Below are 25,282 nucleotides of genomic sequence, written 5' to 3' on the forward strand. Positions count from 1 at the left end.
CTGTCATTGGTGCACATAGTTTCTCATTGGATGCATTGTCTAGTGTAGGATGTTGTGTGTTCACTAGGTATCTTCTGACCTCTTTATCCGTGACTGTGTCAGTGTTGGAATATAGTGTCTGATAAAACTCCCTGAACATATCATTGATTTCCAGGTGGTCGAAGGTCGTTGAACCGTCAAGTTTCCTAATTCCATTTATGTGTTGTGCCTCGCATTCGCCTTTCAGTATGGACGACAGTAAATGAGCTGGCCGGTCCCCTTCCCCATACCTTCTAGCTTGTACCTTACGGACTAGGAATCGAGTTTCTCATTCTGCAAGGTCATCACATATCTGTCTGTTTTCTTTGATAATGCCTAGAAGTGATTTGTCATGTTTCTCTGCGTATTGATTTTGTAAGTCTTTGAGGCTATTTTCTGTCTCGTTTACCTCCTGTCTGGTGACTTTTAAAACATCGATGCAATCATTTTCCCTCAGAACCATACTTTAAATCTTTCCCATATTGTAGAAAACATGCCTACTGTGCCTTCACTGTCAGAGAAAAAGGATTCCATGTTTAATCTGAGACTTTCTACTAGGGAGTCGTCTTGTAGCGCGGCAGTGGCCATTCTCCATATACGAACTGGTCTTGGCAACTGGGTCTTTCTTAGTTCAAGAGTGACTGGGGAGTGGTCTGACCATGTGCGTGGTAGTATTGTCGTATCGAGTACTTCCCCTACCCTCCTTTAGACATGAGCCACCAGTCGATCCTGGAGTGTGCATCATGCAGCGTTGAGTAATAATTGAATTCTGAGATCGAGTTGTGCATTATGCACAAGATATCAGTTAGATCATATTGTGTCATGATTTGCTTGATGGTAAAAGTGGCTTTGGTGGTGTTCCCGTGTTTAGTGCTGGATCTGTCCGTGTCTGGGTCAAGTATCGTATTGAAGTCCCCACCCCATAGTATTGCAATGTCCGGGTTTTGGCTCAGTATGTTTGCTATTTCGGAGTAGAATGTGAGTTCATCTGTGTTCGGTCCGTATGTGTTTACTAGAGTTAGTGGTCTGTTGTTGATCTCGTCTGAGACCATGGCGTATCTGCCCTCTGGGTCAATATGTATTGCACCAGCTCTTAAGTTAATACTCTTGTGTATCAGTGTTATAACTCCTCTAGCCTATGAAGAGTAATCTGTAAAGAATCTATTTTATTCTCCACTTCTGTGCTAATTGATTGTGTTTAGCCCTTAATGCATGGGTTTCCTGCAGCATTACTATGTTGGGTGCATGGCGTTCTAGATATGCCCAGATTTTCCTTGCTCTAATATGGTTATTCAAACCTCTCACATTCCATGAGAGTAGTCTACGGTGTGCCGCCATGTCATTTTACAATTTTGCCCCGTGTATTGGCATATCTATTGCTCAATTTAAACAATTTCAAACAGAACCTGTCTTGTGCGTCGCTTGCCATTATTTTCTCGGTTTTCCCTTCTGAAACTGCCCGGCTTCCATAAGCCCGATTTGATATAACATTTAACATCAACCCAACCAGTCCCCAACTCCCGCCCCTCTCCCAGCCCTCACCATCGCCCCCAACATGATGATGTACCCCCTGAGAACTGTTGGTTAAACCTTGGGAGGGCATGTCAATTGCATCGCTGTCCGTCCAGCTCAATGTGTCCATTCCAAAATTATTTTTTGTCGCCGAATCGCTAAGTGTCAGATTAAGAGTCGTTGTTGAAGGTCCAACGTTGTCCATCAGTCATTGTTGTATCTGCGGTCTCCCTCACTGCTCTGCGCCTCCTCCTGTTTGGAATTTAGTTGGAACGGGGTTAAGGATATGGTTGATTCCTTATATGCCTCTGCTTGCTCAGGGTTATCAAAGAAGTGGGCCTTCCCGCCGTGTTGAATTCTCAGCCTGACCGGGAACATGAGGGAGTATGGCACTTTCCGGGCATGAAGTAGATGATTTACGGTATCGTAGGATCTTCTTTGCACTTGTACGCTGGTGGAGAAGTTCGGAACTATGTGTATTGTGTCAGATTCAAATCTTATAGTGCCCATCTCTCTCGGCAGACGGAGTATTGTGTCTCTGCCGCTGTAATTTAATGTACAAGCTGTTATCGTTCTCGGTGGGGCGCCAGGGTGTGGGGGTGGTGCAAGTGTGTGCCCTCTCGACCAGGAACTGTGAGGATAACTTTGAGGGATCAAACATATTCCTAAGGAGTTTCTCTATGAATGCATGCTGCTTCTGTAATACCCACCATTCGGATATTGTTGCGCCTTGATCGCAACTCCAAATCTTCGCATTTGTTCATCACTCTCTTTAGTTCCATTTGGATAGTGTTCAGAGTCCGATCATGGCGTTGTATTATGTCCTTGTTCCCTCCTATTCGTGTTGATGCGTCAACTTTCTTTTTCAATTTTAGCTTTCACTGATCCTATCATTGCTACTATATCGTCCAATTTGACGTTTATAGCTAGAAAGTCATTCTGCATGGTTTGTAGTAGTTGATCGTCTCTAGGACAGTCACTGTTATCCTTCATTATGGGGGATTCTGAGGAAGGCGGGGTGGACGAAGTTGCAGGCATAGGGCCCTTGAAGGTTCCATCGTGCCCTTTTTTTTGTGATTTGCGCCTTTCGTAATCTTAGTGAGTGTGACCTGTGGACAGGAGCAGGTTTGTTTCCTTGATCGTCTGTTTGATATTGATTGAGTGCACTGACGAGGTGGCTCTCCAGCGGCTCCCTCGTGGGCGTTTGATCCCAGCAAGAGTCTCTCCGGTCGAGTACGGGCTCTAGTGCAGCATTGATGATGGGTGGTTGGGGGATCTGACGCGGTCCAAATGAGGGTGAGGTATGTTTGACCCTGCCCCAGCCTCCTGTTTGCAGGCCACGGGTTATGTGTTGACTGATGGTCTTGAGAACTTAGCCGGATCTTGTTTGGTATCGCCCAGACTGGGCAGATTTGGTGTTAGCTGTGTTAAAGTGTCTTGAGCCTCATGCACGGCGGGCACCCGTTGTTGCAGTACAAATGGAGTCGATGTAGCAGTCCCATAGGGTTTCGCTGGTATAGGAGAGAAGGTTGGGTTTGCCTACCTCTGTATGATATTGTTGCTCTGTGTGAGGTTATGTGGTTTATCTTGGCATGTTTGCTTTAAATTGTATAGGGTTTCATGTGTAGTTCAGCACCACCGATAGTTCTATTCCTTTCCAGTGTCCTCACGTGTTCATCTGCTTTGCTTTATTAAGGGCTTCTGAGTACTGAGCCTTATTTTGCACTGATTGAGCAAGTCGGAGTAGTGACGGTCTTGATCTGTTTGATGTGTGCCCTGGTGTGCCCCCAATATGGACTTGGGGAGCGAGTCAGTTGCATTTGCTCAGGTGAGCCACTGGCCGCTGTTATTAAAACTCCTGCTATATCACGAGTGCAGGAAGCGGGCACACCACTGACGGGGGGCACCTTTATGGACCGACTGCTGGACCCAGTTTGCTGTATCCTGATGATTGGCTTCTCAAGGTCAACGGTTAGAAGCCAGGGTTGGGTTGTGGTGCTGCATTTGGGGGTGCCCTCTCAGTGTGCCCCCGTGTCGGAGCCCTGTCTGCAGTTTTGCCAATAGGTCAGTATCTCCTGTTGGGCTGTCCCACGTAGCAAGGTTCATACGGAGCGTGTCTCTGCAGGGATGTAGCACGAGCCCTCTATGGATGGGTACAGGTCAGTACATTAGAGTAGAAGGCTATACGGTACTTATATCGGTGCCCGCTCCCCTTAAGGCTCGGTTTGCACTAGGTTGTGGCAATGTACTGAGTCCTCCGCAGAAAGGTCCGTGGCCAAGTTCCACTCTGCCAGGATGCGTCACTGTGCCACCCACAGTGCTTGTATTGGCGGGGTAGATAATGGAGTGGGTACCACCTTCTCACTGCAGTTAACGTTCCGCTGGGACTCGGCTACCCCCTATGAGTATTGCACTGTGCGTGTCCCCACTGGGTGATCGTTAAGGTCCCATTTGCTGCACGTTTTGTTGTAGATATCCGCTCAGCGGGCTCACACGACAGCGTGGTATTGTGCAGTTTCTGGACGGATTGCCTTGGCTATCTAACTTCCGTGGGTGCCTGGGAAAATGTATTGGGGCTGCAGGTGCAAGACTCACCTCCGGCAGGCCACGCTGGGTCGTAGCGATATTACTTGTGCCTCGTTTGCGACAGGGTTGTATCTCCGGTGCTGTCGGGTGGGTATAGGTGCGTAGAGCACTGCAGGCCTGGGTTCATCTGTGTCTGACCATCCAATTCAGTGTTGCTCCTCAGATTTGCACTCAAAAGAGGGTGTCACAGATCCACAGCGACATGTGTAGCAGCAGGCGACCATGTTGATCACTGCAGTGGGTTGCTATGTGTAGAGCGCAGGTTGTCGGCTGGGTAGCTGGCTGTTTGTATGCTAGCATGCGTATCATGTCCCCAGTCTCCGGGGTGCAGTGGCCGCTCACATTAGGCCCGAGGAGCTTCCAGCAGGACCCTCACCAGGCCAGACCGCGCCACCCGTGGGCCCCGCCACACGGGCTCAGTGTCAGGTGTAGATCGCCGGGCCTTCTACGTGCAGTGTCATTCTAGGACTGGTGAACCTCTGAGTTCTGCTGAGTTGTATTTTGCACAGCGGCTCACTCGTGCTGCCTATCTGGTGGGCGGGCTCTTCTCCCTTCCCCACTCATGGCGATGGCCCTGGCAACGGTACCCGGTACCCACTCAGAGGCGTGTGTGGGTCGTTGTGTAGTGCTGTTCTTCACCAAACGCGGGGAGAACTTGCAGTTTCGGTTCACATGTGTCTCAGGCTCTTCAGAAGTGCAAAGTTACGGTCGGCGACGACGGATAATGCTGAGGATTAATAGTGGGCACGGAACTCTCCCTTTAGGCGGCTATCTTAGTCAGCTACTCAACATCACCCCCCTTTAACTCCCTTTCTGACCACCGACCGCAAGCAGGTATAATGGACACAGGTAGAAGCAGTGCTGTATATATTTTCAGTGGCACCGATTGTACCAGTAGCGCTCAACAGGACTGTTATATATTCAGGCAAAGTAGCCTCATTTATCAACAGAGCTGCTATACGCATGTCATGGCACAATGCCAAATATTTACAGCAGGTCTGATTGTATCATGCCGTTAGTAGAACGTCTATGTTTTGGGACAGTACCTGAATTTCTTAACAGAGCTGGTAAGAAAGCACGAACATGTGTTGCCATTTTCTGCAGCGAGCTAAAGTACTGAGCAAGAACAGTGTCTGAGCTTTTCCCACCAACCTCTGACAGTGTGAGAAGATGGCATTGCTGTTATATACTTCTATCCCTTCTATTCGGTCATGCGCTTTTCAAAACCTCTGCGGAATCTCCTTATTAATGTAGGATAGACCAAACAGGCTTAGAACTTTTGATAAGCCATTTATGTGAGGCAAGCCTCACATGGAACTGCCACTGCCCTTACCCTATGTGCCTTTCTGTGTCCACAGCCTGTTGGGAAAGGCAGCACAGTGGGTCAATAACCCTGCTGCAGGGATTGTGTAACTTGTTAGTTCAAATCCTGTTGAAAGGCAAGTTAATGGGTCTGCATCAGACATATGCATTTAAGATTTTGGTAACATTCAATTGTAACACAGTTGAGTTAACGTTCGACTTATCAAAAGGACTACTAAATTTTCAGTGATTAAAAACACCAACATTTCATCCGGAAAGCTCTATTTGTAATGGCTCAGAACAAACAACTCATCAGGGCTGATATGCCTGTCATGGCTCGGAACACACAAATCATCAGGGCTGCTATACTTGTGGTTCCACAAAACAGACATATCTGAAAAGGAGCACCCAATGGTAAAGCTGCACTCGTTTTATAAATGGGAAAGGGCATTTTCAGCTTTTTTGGATATTTTTTGGTGCTATGTTAAAATACAAACAGAAAATTAGGAGAGCAAGAGCAACAACAAAGGTGTGGGGGCAGGAGGTGCGAAGGGACAGAGGACATATTGGACAATTCAAAACAGGAATTCAAGCAACAGGAAGAGAGCAATGAGCTACATGATAGGGCAACAAAGAAAGTGAGAAGGGAAACAGTTAATAAATAGGAGTGAGGGATAGAAGCAGATCAAAAGAGACGATTAGAGACACTCAAATGAAACACAGATCAACAGCATGTGGGGATAGATGGAAATCGAAAAGCAAGACTAGAGAATGACAGGACAATAACATAAGAGACAGTGCAAGAAAGATAATCAAAAGGAGTAGCAACCACAGCCGAGAAAAGGAAAAAACAGATGTAGCCAGAGTAATGACATGAGAGAGGAATAGGAGTTATAACAACCGATACAGCGAGATATAGGAGGGAGACAGCAACAATACAATGCAGAGATGGGGAGGCAGAGTGACAGAGAAACAGACTGCAAAATGTGGCCTCGTAACATTTAAGAGTGGGAGGCAGAGCATCAGAAAGTGAGAGTCGGGGAAACAGCAGAAAAGGAAAGGAGAGGTGGAGCAAAAACATGGAGTGTCTGTCAAGCAGGTAGTGCCAGTAGACCTGAGAGGCAGAGAAGAGATGCTGGTAGAGTGAGGGACTTGATTTATGAATCACCTGATGTAACTAGCTGGCATCTGTAGTATCTCTTAACAGAGTTTGGGCCTAAATATCATGAAGATGAAACTGGGTAGTATGCATCTACAAGGTTTTGTGTGGCGAAAATGTTTTCCACAGGTACAATAAATTATTTAGAAACACTTTGAAATACAGCTGTTTTTTCACTAAGGTTTTCGAACAAAGTTTTAATTTTATGCTCATATTGGATAGTTGTCAGACATTCTTTACTCTCTTGCGAAGGAGGAAACTCATTTTAATTCTTTTGAAATTGGATTTACTTTCTAATTCTAAAAATTGGGAGTGAAATACTCCCACTTCAAAATCTTATCAGGAGCACTGGCTATGGGACTGGGGATGTACCATATAGTTGAGCAGGAAGGTGTAAAATGGGGCAGAAGAGGGATGGTTTAACACAGAAAGGACAACTGCATAGAAGTTAAGGATGGGCCCAGACATGGGCAGTCTATGAGCTGGAAGCGGGCATCGAGCAAACCTTATGGTGATGTTGTGTGGGGAGTGAGTGGGAGGAGAAAAAGTGTTTACAGAGTCATGTGCCGTGGTGTTTGTAGAGTCATGTACTGCAGTAAGCTTTCCTGCAGTAACGTGACCACAAGCCACTCCTTTTTAGATAATGAGCGATCAAGCAATGGATTTTCCAGGAGCAGTGGAAAAATAGGCGGCTTTACGGATGAGTATGAGTGCCGGAGGTCAGCGAGGAATTGAGATGGATAAGTACTCTGTGGCGAAAAAGTGGGCCTCATTACGAGGTTGGTAGTATCCCACCGTGCGATCAGTGGGTTGCCGTCAATCCCGAAACACAGAATCTGGCGCCTGACTTCCCGATGCCACCGGGACATTACAAGTCCGGGTGGCGCGGCAAGTCCGTCGCAAGATTTTATAACTCACCACTCCTCTAGAGTCCCATAGCACTCTATGAGAGTGGGGAGATGGAAACAGTGGCACTGTTGCTAATGATGCTTCCGTGAAGAGTCTGACTACTGGGGATGCTGCACCCGGCAGGTCAGACCTGCCCTGGCGCGACGACCCCGGCTGGAAAACTCGTAGTGTGGCCGTCCAGAAACAAGGGTGCAGGTAAGCTTACCGGCACCCTTGTTTCTCAACCGCCACACTCGTAATGAGACCCAGTGAGTTGATTTCTCTGAAGACGGGATGGCACAGAGGTCAAGATGAAAACATCAGGATTTCTTCTGTGAGATGTTTGAAGGAGTGCAACTGGAGGCATGTGTTTATGGCAGGATATGGTGAGGTCTGGCATAGGGGACTGGACCAGTTTCAGTTAGGCAGAGGATGTGGAATAGCTGGGTGATTATGTTCAGAAGGATGTGGGCATGAAGCGCATGCGCACTTCCTCATTGTGGTGGAGGCACCTTGGCTAGTGTTGCAATGGTGAGGTCTCCAGGAGGCAGATTCTGCCCATTGGTGCTTCAGATGTTTCCACTGCACTTTAAGAAGGAAGGGTAATGACCCATTTCCCCAATGCTTTGATCCGCTCCCTGTCAGATCCTTGGGGTAAAGTGCAGACACAGTGCTGACAGCACCACAGCCAAACGAAACACGTTTTAATCACCAGTTGGGCTTCTTCAGTGCCCTTTCTATCAGACACCAGGAAGATAAAACTGTTGTTCAGGTTTGAATATGTTGCCAAAGTACATCATCACTGCAAGAGGAGTCCCTTTTCATCGTCTTCTGACTCTCTTCAGTGCCATTGCAAGGAGAGGTCAGGCCTACAAGACTGAGGAATACTCAAGAATCAATATAATTTTGTCTATCAGAAAACTTTATTACCAGGTTATAACTTTGATCTAAATTGAATGGCAGAACACTTGTTGCAACGGCAGCCAAAGCTGTTGTGGAGGTTTCATGCACTCATAGTGTGGTGGAGGGAGATGCATGTGGCGTGTCACCCGCAATGCGCCAGCGGAGGAGAGCATGTCCAATCATGCTATCAGAATTGTCCCTGGACCTAGTATGATAGCAAACTTGTCTGCCTCCTCCCCCCCTCCAGCACTATTTGAAATGTCAACAGACCTAGAACGATAGTCGCTTGTTTTGTTCCTCTCCTCCCTTTTGCACCCCTCTCCCTCACCTTTTGTTTTCTCCAGCTCTACCAGAAATGTCGTCAGGCCTAGTAGGGTAGTCGCCTGTCTGTTTCCAATTCCTTCCCACTCTCCCCCTCCCTTCCTTATCTATGTCGTAGTTCTTGCACTATCTGAAATGTCGTCAGGCCGAGTACGATAGTTAATTTCAAATCCTTACTATTCATGGCCTGTAAGAATGTCATTGTATTTTCCCTTGTTCCCTCCCTTGCCTTGAAGCACTTTGAAACACATTGTGTATAGGCGCTATATAAATAAACTATCATCATATCATATCATACCTCAAAGTCAAGTTGGAAATGGTGCTGTGGATCAGCAACATACAACAGGACACATAGCAGGAAAGCAGTCCTCAAGTACAAGAAGAGAAAGCACAAGAAATCTCTCCTTCTCCATTCCCCGCCATGACACCCCTCCCCCTTCTCGCTCCCCCTCTCCCAGCCTTTCCCTCTTCCCCTTCATCCTCCCCCTCCTCCTCCTACCCAACCTCCCTCTTCCTCCCAGCTCTACTCCACTAATCTCCCCCTTCCCGTCTGTCTAATTGCTCTACATACTGTTTTGTTGGTCTGATTCAAAAGTTGTGATTTGCTTCTACTTTTACTGTTATTTTGTTATTGTTAAATGTATGCTGTTGTTGTTAAAAATGTGCAGCGCTTTGGTGCAAAGCGCTATGTAAACCTAATAAATACAATACAATACAATACAACTTTAGTACACACAAAAGTTGTTTGCAAAGTAGACTTGATTTTCACAACCATTTTATAAAAGTAAAATCCCTACTCAAGAGTATTGACTCTTATTTGCTTATGTATTTCCAATATCCCAATCTGGTCATAAATCCTTCATTCAGTGAGGAAGCAACTTAATGACTCCCATATCCAATGAAAGAGCTCTCTAGGATTCTATGAGTAAGCTATTGGCCTTTCCCCATAGTATTGTATGAGAAGTTCTAGGTACCAGATACTATACACAGGAAGTGAGGAATCCTTCCATTTGAGCTTTGCGTATAAATTCTTGATGTGGTATGTGTAGTAATGTAACTTCAGGGGTCTTCTTGGGCTTCTTACATATACTTTATTACATAGTTACATTAAGCTACATATAAGGATAACCACTGTGTCCCATCACCCAGGCTTAACTGACCTCAGGTAGAACACTCATACAGCAATCACACATCAACATTCCACATGACATCACAGGGCCTCTCATTCACAAGCAAGCACTTCACAACACATCTCCTTCCTTTCCAATGACGCACAACCACACGACATTCACCAACAAACACTTCACAACACACCTCCTTCCTTTCCCACACCACACCAACGAACATATCACAACACAACCCTTTCCTTTTTACAACCACCACTGGCCTGGGAAACACATCACAATACAGAGCACTCATACAGGACATCCACACCATGCATCTTTTTATAGAGAGATGCAGCTCTAAAGAAAATATCTCAGGGACGCTATCCCCATATTGCTGCAGGACGCTATCCCTACTCTGCTCAGGGACGCTATCCCTACTCTGATGCGGGACGCTATCCCTATACTGGTGCGGGGCACTACCCCAACTCTGATGAGGGACGCTATCCCCACTCTACTAAGGGACGCTATTCCTATACCCGTCCGGGGCACTACCCCTACTCTGATGAGGGACGCTATCCCTTAGTCTGATGCGGGACGCTATCCCTACTCTGGCGTGGGACGCTATCCCTACTTTGCTGCAGGGCACTATCCCTACTCTGCTGCGGGACACTATCCCTACTCTGCTGCAGGACACTAGCCCTACTCTGTTGCAGGACGCTATCCCTCCACTCCGGGACACTATCCCTACTCTGCTGCGGGACACTATCCCTACTCTGCTGTGGGACGCTATCCCTACTCTGCTGTGGGACGCTATCCCTACTCTGTTGCGGGATGCTGTACCTTCACTGCGGGACACTAGCCCTACTCTGCTGCGGGACGCTATCCCTACTCATCACTTCACTTCATGTTGAAAGGGACGCTATCCCTACACTTCACTTCTCATAGAAGGCGCTACCTTCCGATATTGGGAACGCTATCCCTACACTTCACTTAGGATTGGGGCGCTACCTTCCTCTTTTGGGAACGCTATCCGTATAATTCACTGCTGATTGAAGGCACTACCCTCCTCCATTGGGGACGCTATCCCTACTCTTCACTTCACACTTCACTAAAAAGGGAAGGCGCTACCTTCCTCTATTGGGAACGTTATCCCTACACTTTACTTCAACTATCACACTTCTGATATATTTGCACTTCATACCAACCTTCAACAATGGCGACCCACTTCTAAAATAGGACATTTTGAATTTCAATATCTTATACAGTAAAATCTGCAAATCTATGAATCTCTGAAAGTCCATGCCGCCTTCATGCAGCCTATTTTTGCTTTATGCGCATACCTCTAAACTTCTATACGTTCATGTTGCACTAGACAACATAACCCTGAAATGCCTCAAAAAGTTAATTCTAGCCCACTCAGGCTCTCTTTCTTGCAACTCCAGGCATGCATCATGCACCTCCAACTTTCTCACTTAAGACAATAACTGTTTATTCTATAAAGTACATACAACTCCATTTATAGCTGCAAACCCTCAAAAGGTTGGGCTTCAATCAGTAACTTTTAAACTCCAATACGTGTCGACCAAGTATGCAGATTCTCACTATCATTTCCATCCTCATAAGAATACAGTATCTTCTTGAATTAACGTAGCCTTAATAACGTGGCTCTACTGATATACACATCATCCGTACAGTTCATAACTTTAAAGGATACATGCATATGATGATGCTTCATATAATGGACTCCATCTTCATGCCCATCACTTCTTTTAGTCTGGCCTGAGAATGTTTGGGGAAATTATACTGCACCAAATCCCCCAAAGTCATGTGGTTTCACTTCGCTCTATAGCGCTTCTGCCAAAACAAAACAATCATTTCTCATTGCTCAAAGGTCCTTCCCACTTATTTCTTCCTCCCTTCACTATGGGAACTTCACTGGGCTCAACATTGCAGTGCCTTCTTCACCCCTTTGGTTACCACGCTACATCTGTTTTCCCAAATCTTCCTTTTGAGGGCCTTCTTCCTCGCTTAAGTTCTCCCTTTGCTTTCCTTCTACTTCTGTCCTTTGAAGCTTGCTTCTGCTTCAAGATATCACAGCGCAGGTGCTTATCTTCATCACGCTGCACCCTGGGGCCCATGCTCTGGCTTTCTCCACTTTACAACCCCCTGGACACTGCCCTTTGGAGCCTGCTTCTACTCCAAAATATCACAGCGCAGGTGCTTATCTTCATAACACTGCACCCTGCATCTGCTTCACACTTCACACATTTGGGTCCGGCTTCGTATTGGGACTTCACTTCCCCAGTCACTTTGCTGCAGCTTCTACTCAAGCTTCACACTTCTCCTTGGGGCCTGCTTTACTATATGGGGCTTCACTTCAAGACTTAACCTCTCTGCTTCTGAGCTGGGCTGCCCCTTCCTCTTTACTTGTGCCCTGGGCCTGCGCTGGGGCTTTCTTTACTTCTCAACCCCTCTGCTTCTGCGCTGGGCTGCCCCTTCCTCTTTACTTGTGCTCTGGGCCTGTGCTGGGGCTTTCTTTACTTGTTAATCCCTTTGCTTATGTGCTGGGCTGCCCCTTCCTCTTTACTTGTGCTCTGGGCCTGCGCTGGGGCTTTCTTTACTTCTCAATCCCTTTGCTTATGTGCTGGGCTGCCCCTTCCTCTTTACTTGTGCTCTGGGCCTGCGCTGGGGCTTTCTTTACTTCTGTGCCCCTTGCACTCTGCACCTCTGGGTGATGGGACTTACTTCTTATATTTGGGGGTCAGTGGTTCCTTGCCTTCCTCTGCTGCTCTGCCCTCAGGCAGTCTTCTTCTTTGCTCAGGTTCTTTGTTTAAGTAATCCTCGTCGCCAGTGTAATAATGTAACTTCAGGGGTCTTCTTGGGCTTCTTACATATACTTTATTACATAGTTACATTAAGCTACATATAAGGATAACCACTGGGTCCCATCACCCAGGCTTAACTGACCTCAGGTAGAACACTCATACAGCATTCGCACATCAACATTCCACATGACATCACAGGGTCTCTCATTCACAAGCAAGCACTTCACAACAGTATGAAATGTATTTTGGGGACCCAGTGGTTATATTCTGGTGATAGACTCACATCTTGTTTAAGTTTCCAGTGATTGTTACTGGAACCTTGGTCCAGCAGACAGCTAATTTACGACACTCTGCACATATGTGTAGCGTACGCGCAATAATCTCTGTACATCTAGGACAGGCGAGTCCTGCATCAGGATAACAGCTATTCAGATGCTGGCAAGGCAAGTATACAGATCACTCCATAGTAATGTAAACACTGGCGAGACATCACAACAACATATTAGGTTTTCACCAGAGTTTTAAATACAGTGGCAGCTAGTGAATTTTCTTTTATTGTGGTTGGTGGGTGACCAAGTAGCCTACACCTGACAAAAGCTGAGACTTCGGGGGTCACAACCTCGCTTTTTTCTATGCCGCAGTCACACTCAAGTCACAGCGACCCCTTGCTTGAGTCCACGCAACTGCAAGCCATCCTGCCATTCGGCATGACCGAGGCCAGCAGTTTGGTACCCAGATGGGCCAGGTGGCTGAAGGACTTTTGTTTATACCTGGACGCATTGGGAGTAGGGGACGAGGGATGCATCCGAGGAATCCTGATGCATTGCATTGGGCCTACAACACAAGACCTCGAGTACGAAATGCCAGAAGAGGCCACTAACACGTTCGTGGGGATAGTTCACAGCTGAAATGCATATTCTGCACCCCAAAGGAATATTGATTATGAAAGAGATATCTTTCTAACAACAACTAAAACTAAGGGGTAATCACCAAACACATTCCTCATGCGACTAGGAAAAAGCGCCAAATATTGTGATTTCGACAATTACTCTGCCGAAGAAGCATTTCGCTCACAAGTCATAGCAGGGTGTAAGTCCCCTATATTTCACAAAAAGCTGATAAAAAATACGAGATTGCTGGATGAAATCCTGATGCTGGCCCGAACAGCACTGACCATTGATACCAAAGCTGAGGTGATGGAAAAATATCAAAATATCACATACGAGCCCAGCGCCCACCTGTCCAGTCAGGTCAGTGGAGACGACACACCGCAAATGTTTCAGATGTGTTCCAAGTATCTCCACGAAGGGACCTGTTCAGTCATAGGACACACATGTGACGCCTGCGGGGGTGATAATCACTTTCAATCCATGTGTGGGAATTTTAAATTGAAACAAGGCATGTCAGAATCGTGACGATCATGGAGATATGCTGCACCACCGCATCGGGAGAGAAGGGCGTCACCAGGTCTGAGACAACGAGCTGGTGACGCTGATAGGCCGCAGACCTCACCACAAATACCTTCAAAGTCAGCGTGGCATTCTCGAGAGCCGTAATGTGCAACAGAACCAGAAGAATACAAAAGCAGATCGGGTCTCCGTTAATTGAGGTATCTCAATGATTCCCTAATAACCCAGGATGAGTCAGATTCATACTCTGGCGGAGAGCGGAAGAGAGGCTGTGTCTAAGTCATAGGCAACAAAACAGCGATTGAACACCGCCCAACAGTGTTGCTACAAGTGAACAGAAGTGCTCAGGAATTCTATATAGATACGTGGGCTGCCGTGAACGTCATAAATGAGGAGACATATGCAGGACTCAAGTACCATGCCAGGCTGCACAACCCAATGTAGCTATTTACCCTTATGGATCGCCGACAGCACTCTCATGCAAAGGCATGTTCAAAACCACAAGCTCGTACAAAGACAAGACGGAAAGAGTGACCATATACGTGGTTAAATTAGACATACCAGGAGGCTACAAACTCAGCTTTAAATCTGCAATCCAAAAGGGACTGGTACACATTTTATACAATATAATGTCAGCATACATGACAAGGACATGGCGATGAAATTGTATCCTGCACTATTCAAAGGCTTCGCAGACTTATAGGACAGACAAGTCAAACTTCACATGAATGAGAAAGTCATACTACTTGCGCAGAACTATTGTGGCATTCCATTAAATATCCAAACACAAGTGGATAACGAGATACAATTGCTACTACATCAAGACGTAATTGAGCATGCGAAGGGACCAACACACTGGGTAACCCCAATAGTGCCAATAACCAAACGAGAAATGAATGGACAGATTTGCCTCTGTGTGGATATGCGCACGCTCAACCAGGCTATTGGAAGAGAACAACAATTATCACTGCGAATGACAGACATGATGCACTTGTTGCATGGTGGCACTGTATTTTCTAAGTTGGAACTGAACAAAGGATACCACCAGCTGGAATTGCCCCCACCTTCAAGATCCATCACAACTTTCACTGCTTATCTAGGACTTTTCAGATACAAGAGATTTAGTTTTGGAGTATCCTCAGCAGCTGAGATATGTTAAATGTTAAAGGTATTTATACCATGCACCGTCACCAATGGAATTGGTCCCCAGGCGCTCAGGCGTATCTGTAAACAAGAAAGGGGCGAGGGGTTAGGTTAGTCAGGTGAAGAGGGAGTAGGAAAGTGAGAGATCTGGTGTGCTGTTGGCAGCTTCCGTTTGGTTTTCACTGTGCGCTGAGCTTAGGTGTGAGTATCGGAACAATGCGAGACCTTGTGTGCTGCTGGTGCAGTTTATGTGTTGTTTGTTTGTTGTTATTGCGGTGTGGTGAAGTGAGTACAGTTTGCTGGGCGAGAAATGGCTGTGTGGATTTTCGGGTGAATTAGGTATGCAGATTGAGCCAGGGTTAGTAGGTTATATATCCTAGTCCTTGTAGATCATGTTCTATTTAACTAGCATCCATCTAGGTGAGCTTAATTGCTACTTTCCTTTCTTGTCCATCTAATTGTTGTGAGTGATGGCGTGGCATGATCCCGGCTGTGTTGTATAGGAATTTAGTGTAATGGGATGGTATGTCTAGTTCCCCCCGTCTGGTATTGGTGCTATAGGTTAGCATTCCCCTGCTCCCATCGCTATCAATTTGTCGGTGGTCTATTGGTGCTTGTGTGTGATGCAGAGGCCAGGGTCTATTGATACTCATCCTTGTCCTTCCATCTTGGTCTGGCTATGTATTCACTCTTTAGTGTTGTCCTGTCATAGCTATCTCTCAATTGCTATGTCAGAGAATATCTTATTTGGAATCTGTTTGTAGTTGATTGCTTGGTGGGATCCGGGATCGGTATCTTCCCTCATTATTATTTCTGCTATGTATATGCCCCTGTGGACGTACTTCTAGTTATGCAGTGAAGAGCCAGGATTCGAGGAGTTTTCTGAATAGTAGGTGATTTCTTGTGTTACGTATGTTCTTTGGTAAGTCATTCCTGGTTTCTGGTGCAAGGTGAGCGAAAGATGATCCTCTGAATTTCCTTTTGTTGTGGGATTTTGGTTCCAAGCGGATGTCGTTGCCCAATCTGAGCGTTCTTGTTGGGTGATGTAGGCTTAATTTGTCTCTCAGGAACTCAGCACCCTGTATGTGGATTGCTCTGTGGGTGATGCACATTGATTTGAATTTGATTCGCTGTTTTATAGGTAGCCAATGTAGATATGCCAAAATGAGAACGAGTCATCAGGCACATCCCGCAATGTCTCAACTACAGTCATGAAAACTGGTCTTCGGTATGCATGGTGTTAGGGAGAATTCTCCAGAATGGCTAATTTCCCTTACCTACTGAGTCCCTCAGCAGCTTTCCTGGATTTCTAGGATTTATTTTTTTCACCACTCTTACATGTGTGTTGCTGTGTGTGTTTAACATTTTTGTGTTCATAGACTGTGGAGTCTCACCTACTCCATAGGCATCATCTTTTTACTGTGTGTCACGCAGCACCTTTAGTGCAGTGACACAGGGTTGTCTTTTTCAGACTTCCCACATTAAACTCCATTTTCTGGGACTGACTACTGTCTCCCAGAACATGTAAAGTTGCCATTGACTTTATTTGTCTTTTTAAAATCACAGACCCAGTACAACCTATCTTACATAGAGTACTGGAAAGGGTTAATAGTTATCCATTTTTGTCTGTCTCTCATGGAACATTATTTCGTTCCCCTTTCTTTAATATTTGGCTGGTGGCAGTGGGATCTACCATATTTTTCCTACTGCGGTCTATGTAAATAGCGTTGGTACTGTTTTAGGCTATCTTGGCAGCCTCAAACTTAAATCCGCTGGACCCCATTTACTTTTATTTGGTTCCGGCTGGGTTTGTTTGCCATTTTTTTGTAAATGTCTTTCTCGTGTTTTACTCTGCACGCCAAGCCAGGTTTGGTTCCTTTGTTCACCATCCTTTGGTGGGCTTCTGCACAGAAGCCCTCCTTAGGGGCCTGAATGTCTGGGTGGGCAGGATGTGAGGGAGGGGTTTTAGGACCCCTGCCAAGGGTTCCCTTGGTAACCCAAGTCGCACTCCTGTTTGATTGGCTAGGTGACTGTCCTGCCAGGACAGCCACTCTCCTGTGTGATTGACAGCCAGGCTGTGTGAATGGGGGAAAACTGTATAAAAAGCAGGTCTCTGGGCCTTGGAAGGCAGAGTCGCCAATGGATCGAGAAAACTGAAGAGAAGCTGAAAGAAGAGGACCATTAACACGACTGAACATCCCGGTGAAGCCTGCTGCGGGTCCGCATCTCCAAACTTCGATGACAGCGAAGATCTACAGGGAATTTTCTTCCCTTGAGCTGGTGGGACCAACCAGTTCGCCAAACACCAAGCAAGGCCTCCCTCGCCTGGTCCAATTTGCTGTGCACAGTTGCAGTGAACCGGATAGCCAGGAGGACCAGACCCTGTTTGAGTTTTAAGGAGCGCACCTTTTATTTGTTGCTTTGCTCTGCTGCGGTTTCTTCCCTGGGCAGTGCAGAACCCTCCAGTCTTCCTACCTCGTGTCAGTCCGACAGTCGCTGGAGGAACCGTGAGCCTGCAGGACCTGCCAGGAACTTCTGCCTCAGCTACCGCCTTCTTCTTCATTTAAGGTAATGTTCAAACCCGGTTGTTCGTTCCGTCCGACCGCGGTGAAAGTGTTTGAAATCTTTCGCCAATCCGAGGGCTTGTCCTTCTCTACTCTTTTAAATAACTTTTCTTCCGACCAACTTCGTTTCGAACTCTTGGCAAAGACTTAACCGCGAACTACCCTGAACTGTGTGATCGTCTGCAAAGACTCTGAACCATTAACATGGGCCCAGGCCTATTGATTTGAATCCTCATTGTAGCAAGCCTTTTCTAGATTGCCCTGCCTACTTACTTGTTGGTGCTACTTGTCCAGAATTGATTGGGTGTGGTGTAGTATATTAAGATCGTGATTCTCTGCTGCTTTATAATAGTGAATTGTTTAATAACTGATGGTGTAAACAAATGTATATTCTTCTACTCAGAAACCTTGAGTCAGTGTTTGTTTGAACCATAGTAATTGATGTCCTTTGTGTAACTTCTGATACTGCTCACTTTACTCTTGAGACAAGTCTGGCTGCTCAGCCATCACTACCACTTTCCAGTGTAGTACCGGCTTGTACCAAAGGTGAATTTGTACTTGCACTTGTAGTCTTAATTGTGTGTGGTGTTCCCAAAGGGTACTGCATACGATTCTGCCTAACACATGGCCCTAGAAAATGCCCGCCTGACACTGAATGCAGACAAATGTGGGTTCAGCAAGTCCACCCTAACATTCTTTGGGCACATATTCTCGGGGAATGGTCTTCAGCCGATACAGAGAAGGTGCAAGTGCTAGCATCAACGCCAGTACGAACATCAACATCGGCAGTAAGATCATTCTTGGCAATGGCCAGCTACTGTACACGGTACATTCAAGATTGCGCCTCCATTAGCACTAAGACTACTCACAGGAGCAGGACGTGCATTCCAGTGGTCACAAGACTGTGAGGTGTTCAGAGATATAAAAGAGTGCATATCATCTGCAGCTCGCATGGCATATTATGACCTGGAGTTGGAAACAGAACTTACCATTGATGCCAGCCTGGTGGGGCTAACAGCCATTTTAGTGCAGTATAAACCTGGATCCTCATCTCCACGCTGAGTAGTTTCCTACGCAAGCAGAAGCCTGTCTAGTAATGAATGCGTGATTCCTAGCCCGAGAAAGAATGCTTGGCCATCGTGTGGGCCTGTGAACAGTATCATATATTTCTATATGGTAAACACTTCACGATCATCACTGAACACCAGGCCCTCACAACGATTCACCGAAAACCAAATGCCAAGACGCCACCTAGAACAGCATGATGGGGATTATGCCTACAAGAATACCAATTTGACATAATACACAAGTCAGGCAAATACGAACAACCCATCTTATTTTCTGTCCTGGCATCATCTGCCCACTTCAGGAAATGCTCATATGTCGAAAGCAGATCAATATGTTAATTACGTCGTACACAATGCCCACCCAATGGCCCTCGAGATGTCCTTGCTTGTGCTGGAGAAAAATAAGGATGACATACTGTCACTGGTGAGAACGAGAATATTATCTGGTAGGTGGCGTGATTCGAAGGTCTTTGATGAATCATCATCGGAAGAAGAGAGGAAGATACTACAAACCTTCACTCTCATTATATATGAGCTTTCTATATAATCTCAAGGGCTCATTTAGAATATTACCACTGCATTGCAAGAAAAGATCAAAGAAATTGCACACTCCGGACACCGAGGAATCGTGTCTACCAAAAGAATGTTACGAGAAAAGGTGTGGTCTACAAGATCGACGTCAAGATCGAAAACTGCGTTATCTGCAAGGCAGTGGCACCCAGAACATTCCCTGAGCCACTGAAGATGACGACAATGCCTTCCATCTTATGGGAAGAGGTGGTTGTTGATTTGTTTGGTCCTCTATCCAATGGCAAATATGTACTGACACAATAGACGAGATGTCGAGATTCCGTGAAGTGCAGCTAGTGCCGTCCACAACAGCTCACCGGATTGTCCCTGCCCTTGACAAGAGGTTTGCAGATTACGCCATTCCCAGGGTAGTAAAAATTGACAATTTACCTCCTTTTAGTGCCCATGAATTCAAGCTATTTCCTGAATACGTGGGGTTTCAGCACAGAAAGATCACCCCTCTGTGACTCCAGGCAAATGGCTCAGTGGAGAGGTTCATGGCTAACATCAAAAGTACCTTGCAGATATGTAACATTACCAAAGGATCGTTCATGCAGGCCATCTGCACTTTGCTAAGAGATTATCGAACACCCTGCATCGCACCACAGGGTGTGCCCGTCGAAACGCATGTTCAACAAAGTTAGAACTCACTTGCCGCAGATACCGAGAGACTCTCCAAGTAAAGAAATGGAGCATCAAGCGACGAGAACAGATGTAGGAAACAAATTAAAGAAGAAGGCCCAATGCCGATCACCGGTGAGGGCCAAAGAGGCGGATTTCCAGATTGGAGATTATGTGATAGTGCGCCAGAGTCAATCTCAGAAAGAACTGCCTGTGTTCAGTCCTACCTCTCTGGTTGGGTCAATGGGTCCATGATTTCATCAGAACACCAAGGTCATACAGTCAACTGAAATTCGTTCGGTTCAGATGACACTTCAGTTGAGTCAGAGTCAATGGATGACAGTTCAGAGTCAATGGATGACAGTTCAGATGTCACTTCAGTTGAGTCAGAGTCAATGGATGACAGTTCAGAGTCAATGGATGACAGTTCAGAGTCAATGGATGACAGTTCAGATGACACTTCAGTTGAGTCAGAGTCAATGGATGACAGTTCAGAGTCAATGGATGACAGTTCAGATGACACTTCAGTTGAGTCAGAGTCAATGGATGACAGTTCAGAGTCAATGGATGACAGTTCAGATGACACTTCAGTTGAGTCAGAGTCAATGGAAGACAGTTCAGATGACACTTCAGTTGAGTCAGAGTCAATGGATGACAGTTCAGATGACACTTCAGTTGAGTCAGAGTCAATGGATGACAGTTCAGAGTCAATGGATGACAGTTCAGATGACACTTCAGTTGAGTCAGAGTCAATGGAAGACAGTTCTGACTACATGGATGGCAACGTCGATACCGAGAGCAGTAGCGAGAGTGATTGAAGCATAATGGTCTCTCAAAGAAGTCCATTGCAGCGGGTGATTAAGAGGCTATCCAGATGGGCAACTGTGAGATGTAATGATTTGTGTGAGGGGAAGATGTAATGTCCTGTCCTCTCTCTCTGTCCATGACAGGGGTACTGAAGGAAGTGTGTCATGGGCAAGGAGAGGCAGGGACACAGTCAAGTAAGGTACACAGATAAAGATAGCCGAATGTACGGGATAAAGATAGCCATACGTACGACCCCCGAGCATGGCGTCGTCATTCGATTACTCTGAAAACAAGCAATTTTTGATTGAATGTCCCCAGGCGATCCCTGGCGGGACATAACAGAGTCAAGGGCGTACAAACATACATACTGGCAGAGGAGCTGGGTACAGGTTATGTGCAGATGGATTGATGGAGGAAGTGGGATTCAAGATGGGCGTGTGGTGATGAGCGCCATCATAAAAGCAACCAGGAATGTTAACATTAACAAGCACGTTTCCAGAAAAGATATAATGGGTGAAAAAACGCATACATCCTAAGAGATCAACATTGGCAAACAAGTCCCGGCAGCTCACCATGACATGGAATAGTATAATATAGAAAATCATAGCATAGCAAACGTAAGAAAGAACAGCATTTCAAAGCCTGGCCGAATCTAGCACTGAGAGCAAAGGGTTGCACAGCGCAAACCACATAGCAAACACATGGCACAGCATAGCACACAAGGGAAATAATAATGTAAACCAGTAAAAAAATACCATAATTGTAGGATGTCCAAAATAGACACACTTTCTGCTCTAGACTTGTCCAGTCCTATTTCGATATCTGCTCATTTACAGTTTCGCTGGAAGATTGAGTAGCAGAGCTTTGGTGAACACAAGGGAAGAGCTCCCCCCCACCCACCTCCCCACCACCCTCGGCTTCATGTCTGCACTGAGGCAAATTGCTCTCCTCCTTGATCTAAAAGTGTTTCCTGCATAGAGGGAAACATTTGCTGGGACTTTTCAGCAAGCTGGGAACGGAGGCATGTCTTATGATTTGAAAGAGATGATGGTTTGCAGAATATGGAATTAGTGGGTTGTGTTTGTTGTTTGATACAGCACTGTCATGCTGCTTTGCAGTTGCATCCTTGCACTTTGGGACTCGGCAGCATGCTTCAAAGCCTACGACAAATGCACAGCTCAGACTGCTGCAATAAGCAGAAAAGTTCACAGTACCCTCTGGCAACTGTGCCTAGCCTGGATGATAGAGCCATGAGAGGGACCATTAGAAAGACACTGAGAAGTCCTGATGCCCTTACATTCTCTAAAGTGATGTAATATGCATTCATATGCTGCCGGTTATTCTCACAGTGACAGAGCCCCATCTGGAAAGTGGATTACTATATGTTAGGCAGAAACCTGTGCAGTTCCCTTAGGGAACACTGCAAAAGATTTAAGACTACAGGTGTTGGCAGTAAACCCACTTGGCAGCAGTCTGTACCACTCAGACACACCAATACAAGCAAACACTGACCAGAGCTTTGGTATCAAAGTATATAATTATTTATTTAAAAACACACGGTTTGAAACACTCCAGCACTCTTGTTGTAAAATATTCTAAACACAGTTACTATTGTAATATGTACACCCCTTTTTTCCTTATCAGATAAGTCACAGTAAACACCACTTATTTTCATACAGAGGTGAGCGCTTAACTAGATGGCACTCCAATATGTTTGTGAGAAAGGGAGGGAAAAAGACAGAATATGTAAAGGTACACCACTCTAAGGTTCAGGAACACTGTTAGCAAGGCAGAAGAGCAAAAGTCACTGGTGAGCCAAAGTCCAAAGGCTGGGCCCACTCTTAGAGAGAGCAGAGCACAAATGCGCCCAAGATCACACAGTTACTCTAGGCTTAGAAAGTCTTGCAGAGAGTTCAAAAAGAGTTTAGAGAGGCTTAGGAAAGTTTAGCCAGGGTGTCCCAGTCTAACCCAGGTTCAAAAGCCGGGGGCTAAATCTACCCCGTACAGTCGGTAGCAAGGGAAGCCAGGCAGGACACAGTACCGTAAGTGGGAAGGATCCTCCAGCGGTGGCAGTTGTTCCTGGCAGTGGGTGCAAGTTGCGTCGTCGTCCAGGGGAAGAGAAGATCTCGACTTGGAGGAAAGATGAAGGTCGTTGCACTACCAGGGAAGAAACCAGCCGCTGAGTTTTCCGGTTAAAGGTGGTACCTTTGTTTTGCGGTTGTGGTAAAACGTGGTATCCCGGTTGCCGGTATGCTTGGCACAGGCAAGGCGGCCACGAGGTACATCGGGAAGACGAAAAGACGGTGAAACTGGTTATCCCCACCAGTCAAAGGAAGCAGACTCTCCGGCGGGAGATCTCCCCTGTCGTTGGGAAAAGTGGTGAGGCGGTCCAGCAGGGCTCCACCGGTGGTGGTGTCATGGCAGGTCGGCCCAGCTTCTCCCTTGTCGGATTCTTAGGTCCTGTGGCGACTTCTGAAGTTTCAGTCCCCAAAGCCCTGCTTTTATGCAGAAAACCCCAATTCACTCAGCCTAGCTGTCACTCAAACATGCTAAGTGGTGAGCCGGCCGGCTCACCACTTGGGCCAATCAGGACGGAGTGCGACTTGAGTTGCCTAGGCAACTCAGTACAGGGTGCCTAAATCCCCCTCCACCCCTCCTAAGTACCCCAGACAGAGTGGCACCACTTTGGAGGGTTTCTGTGGAGAAGCCCACCAAAAAGTGGAACAAAGGGCTCGACTTGGGTTGGAGTCACAGAAGAGAACACAAACGCCATTTTAGAATCAAGTTTTGGCAAAAAATACCAACCGGGGAATTAATATTAATTAAATAAACCGGCAGTATGTTCGAGGCTACCGTAAATAATTAAATAAAGATAGTAGCCTAAAACAATGGGAAATCCCATAGGAAAATATTTGCGGTTGAATATAAAAAGTAGAATCCACTGCCACCAGCCAAAACTTGATCAGGGGGGGCGGTGACGTGCCCCCTCAACTAACAGACCCTGGGGCAATTGAATTACCCCAGCCAGTACGTCCACAATATGATGGTTTGTACTGGTTCTGTTCAGAATTTAAGACTAGTAAAGTCAATGGTGACTTTACATGCCCTAGGAGACAGTAGTCAGTCCCAGGGTATGGAGTCTGTACTGGGGGTCACTATGACACCCCTGTGTCACTGCACTGAGGGTGCTGTGTAACACACATCACAAAACACATGAAGCCCTATGGAGTAAAAGACCCCATTGCCCATTAAACACATCTAGATTCAAAGAAACACACTCAAATCCTGCCCAAGAGTGAGGGTAAAAGAGTCTCACTCTTGGCAGGAGAAAACGATAAACCCCAAAAATCCAGCAAAGCTGCTGGGGGACCCACTAGGTTAGGAAATTCAGCCTAAACAGAGAATTCTCCCTAACACTATACTCAGGTTTGGGGTATCCAGACCTTGGTATGCATTCATATGCTGCCGGTTAGTCTCACAGTGACAGCTCCCCATCTGGAAAGTGGCTTACTATACTCAGGTTTGGGGTATCCAGACCTTGATATCAGGTGGAAAATAAACAGGTGCTGGCAAAGCACTTTTGGCTTTTCTGTTGGCATGAAATAAGCATTTGCCGGGCACTGCAGACGTTGGCTAACTGACCATGAGATGGCAACATCTGGAAAATGGTTTGATTACATGGGTGTATGACAGCAGTGCCTGGCAAAGGCCCATCTAAATAATAACTTTCCACAAGCCATTGTTGGTTTTGTCATTTCTTGTTTTTAACAAGTTTTCATTCCAAGGAACAGATATAATTCAAGTGTCTGAAGGATGCCACAAATGGCATCAAGAACACACTAACCCCCCGGTGAGTTTCAAGGGTTTTAATTGAAAGGAGAGTAGTCTCTCTACTATCAACTTCCTTCAACTATGGATTGGTGATAGTGATCGGTAACTCCTACTATCTAAAAGCCTAGAGTCAAATGGCCTATCTATCTAGCCGCACGCAGGGAAGAATCTAGGGTTCCTATCCAAGAACGTTGCCCAAGGTATGATTTGAGAGGTGTGCCTTCTAGAAACAACAAACTTCTACCTCAATGGTCTATCTGTACTCCAATATTCCTCTTACTATCTCTCTCTCTCTCGCTCCCCCTTTCTCTGGCTACGCTCCTCCCTCTTAAGCCACCCACTGCGCCTCATTACGACCCTGGCGTCCGCGGTATGAATGGTGCCGGTACGGTACCGGCACCATTCATACCGGGCTGCCACATTACGAGTTTGTTCGCAGATGGCGGTATACACGCCTGGTCTGGCCAGACGTGCATACCGGCACCCGCGAGCAGAGGTGGATGCTAACAACGGACCCGTCATTAACGGGTCCGTTGTTAGCATCCTGCCCATTCCCATTTAGCCCTATGGGGGCTCAAATGGAAATGGGGACATACCGGGTCCCGAAAAAATGGGAATTATCGTGGCTGCACAAGTCGGAATGGCCCGGT

Source organism: Ambystoma mexicanum, chromosome 2p (assembly GCF_040938575.1).
Source record: "Ambystoma mexicanum isolate Mex_15411 chromosome 2p, UKY_AmexF1_1, whole genome shotgun sequence".
NCBI lineage: Eukaryota > Metazoa > Chordata > Amphibia > Caudata > Ambystomatidae > Ambystoma > Ambystoma mexicanum.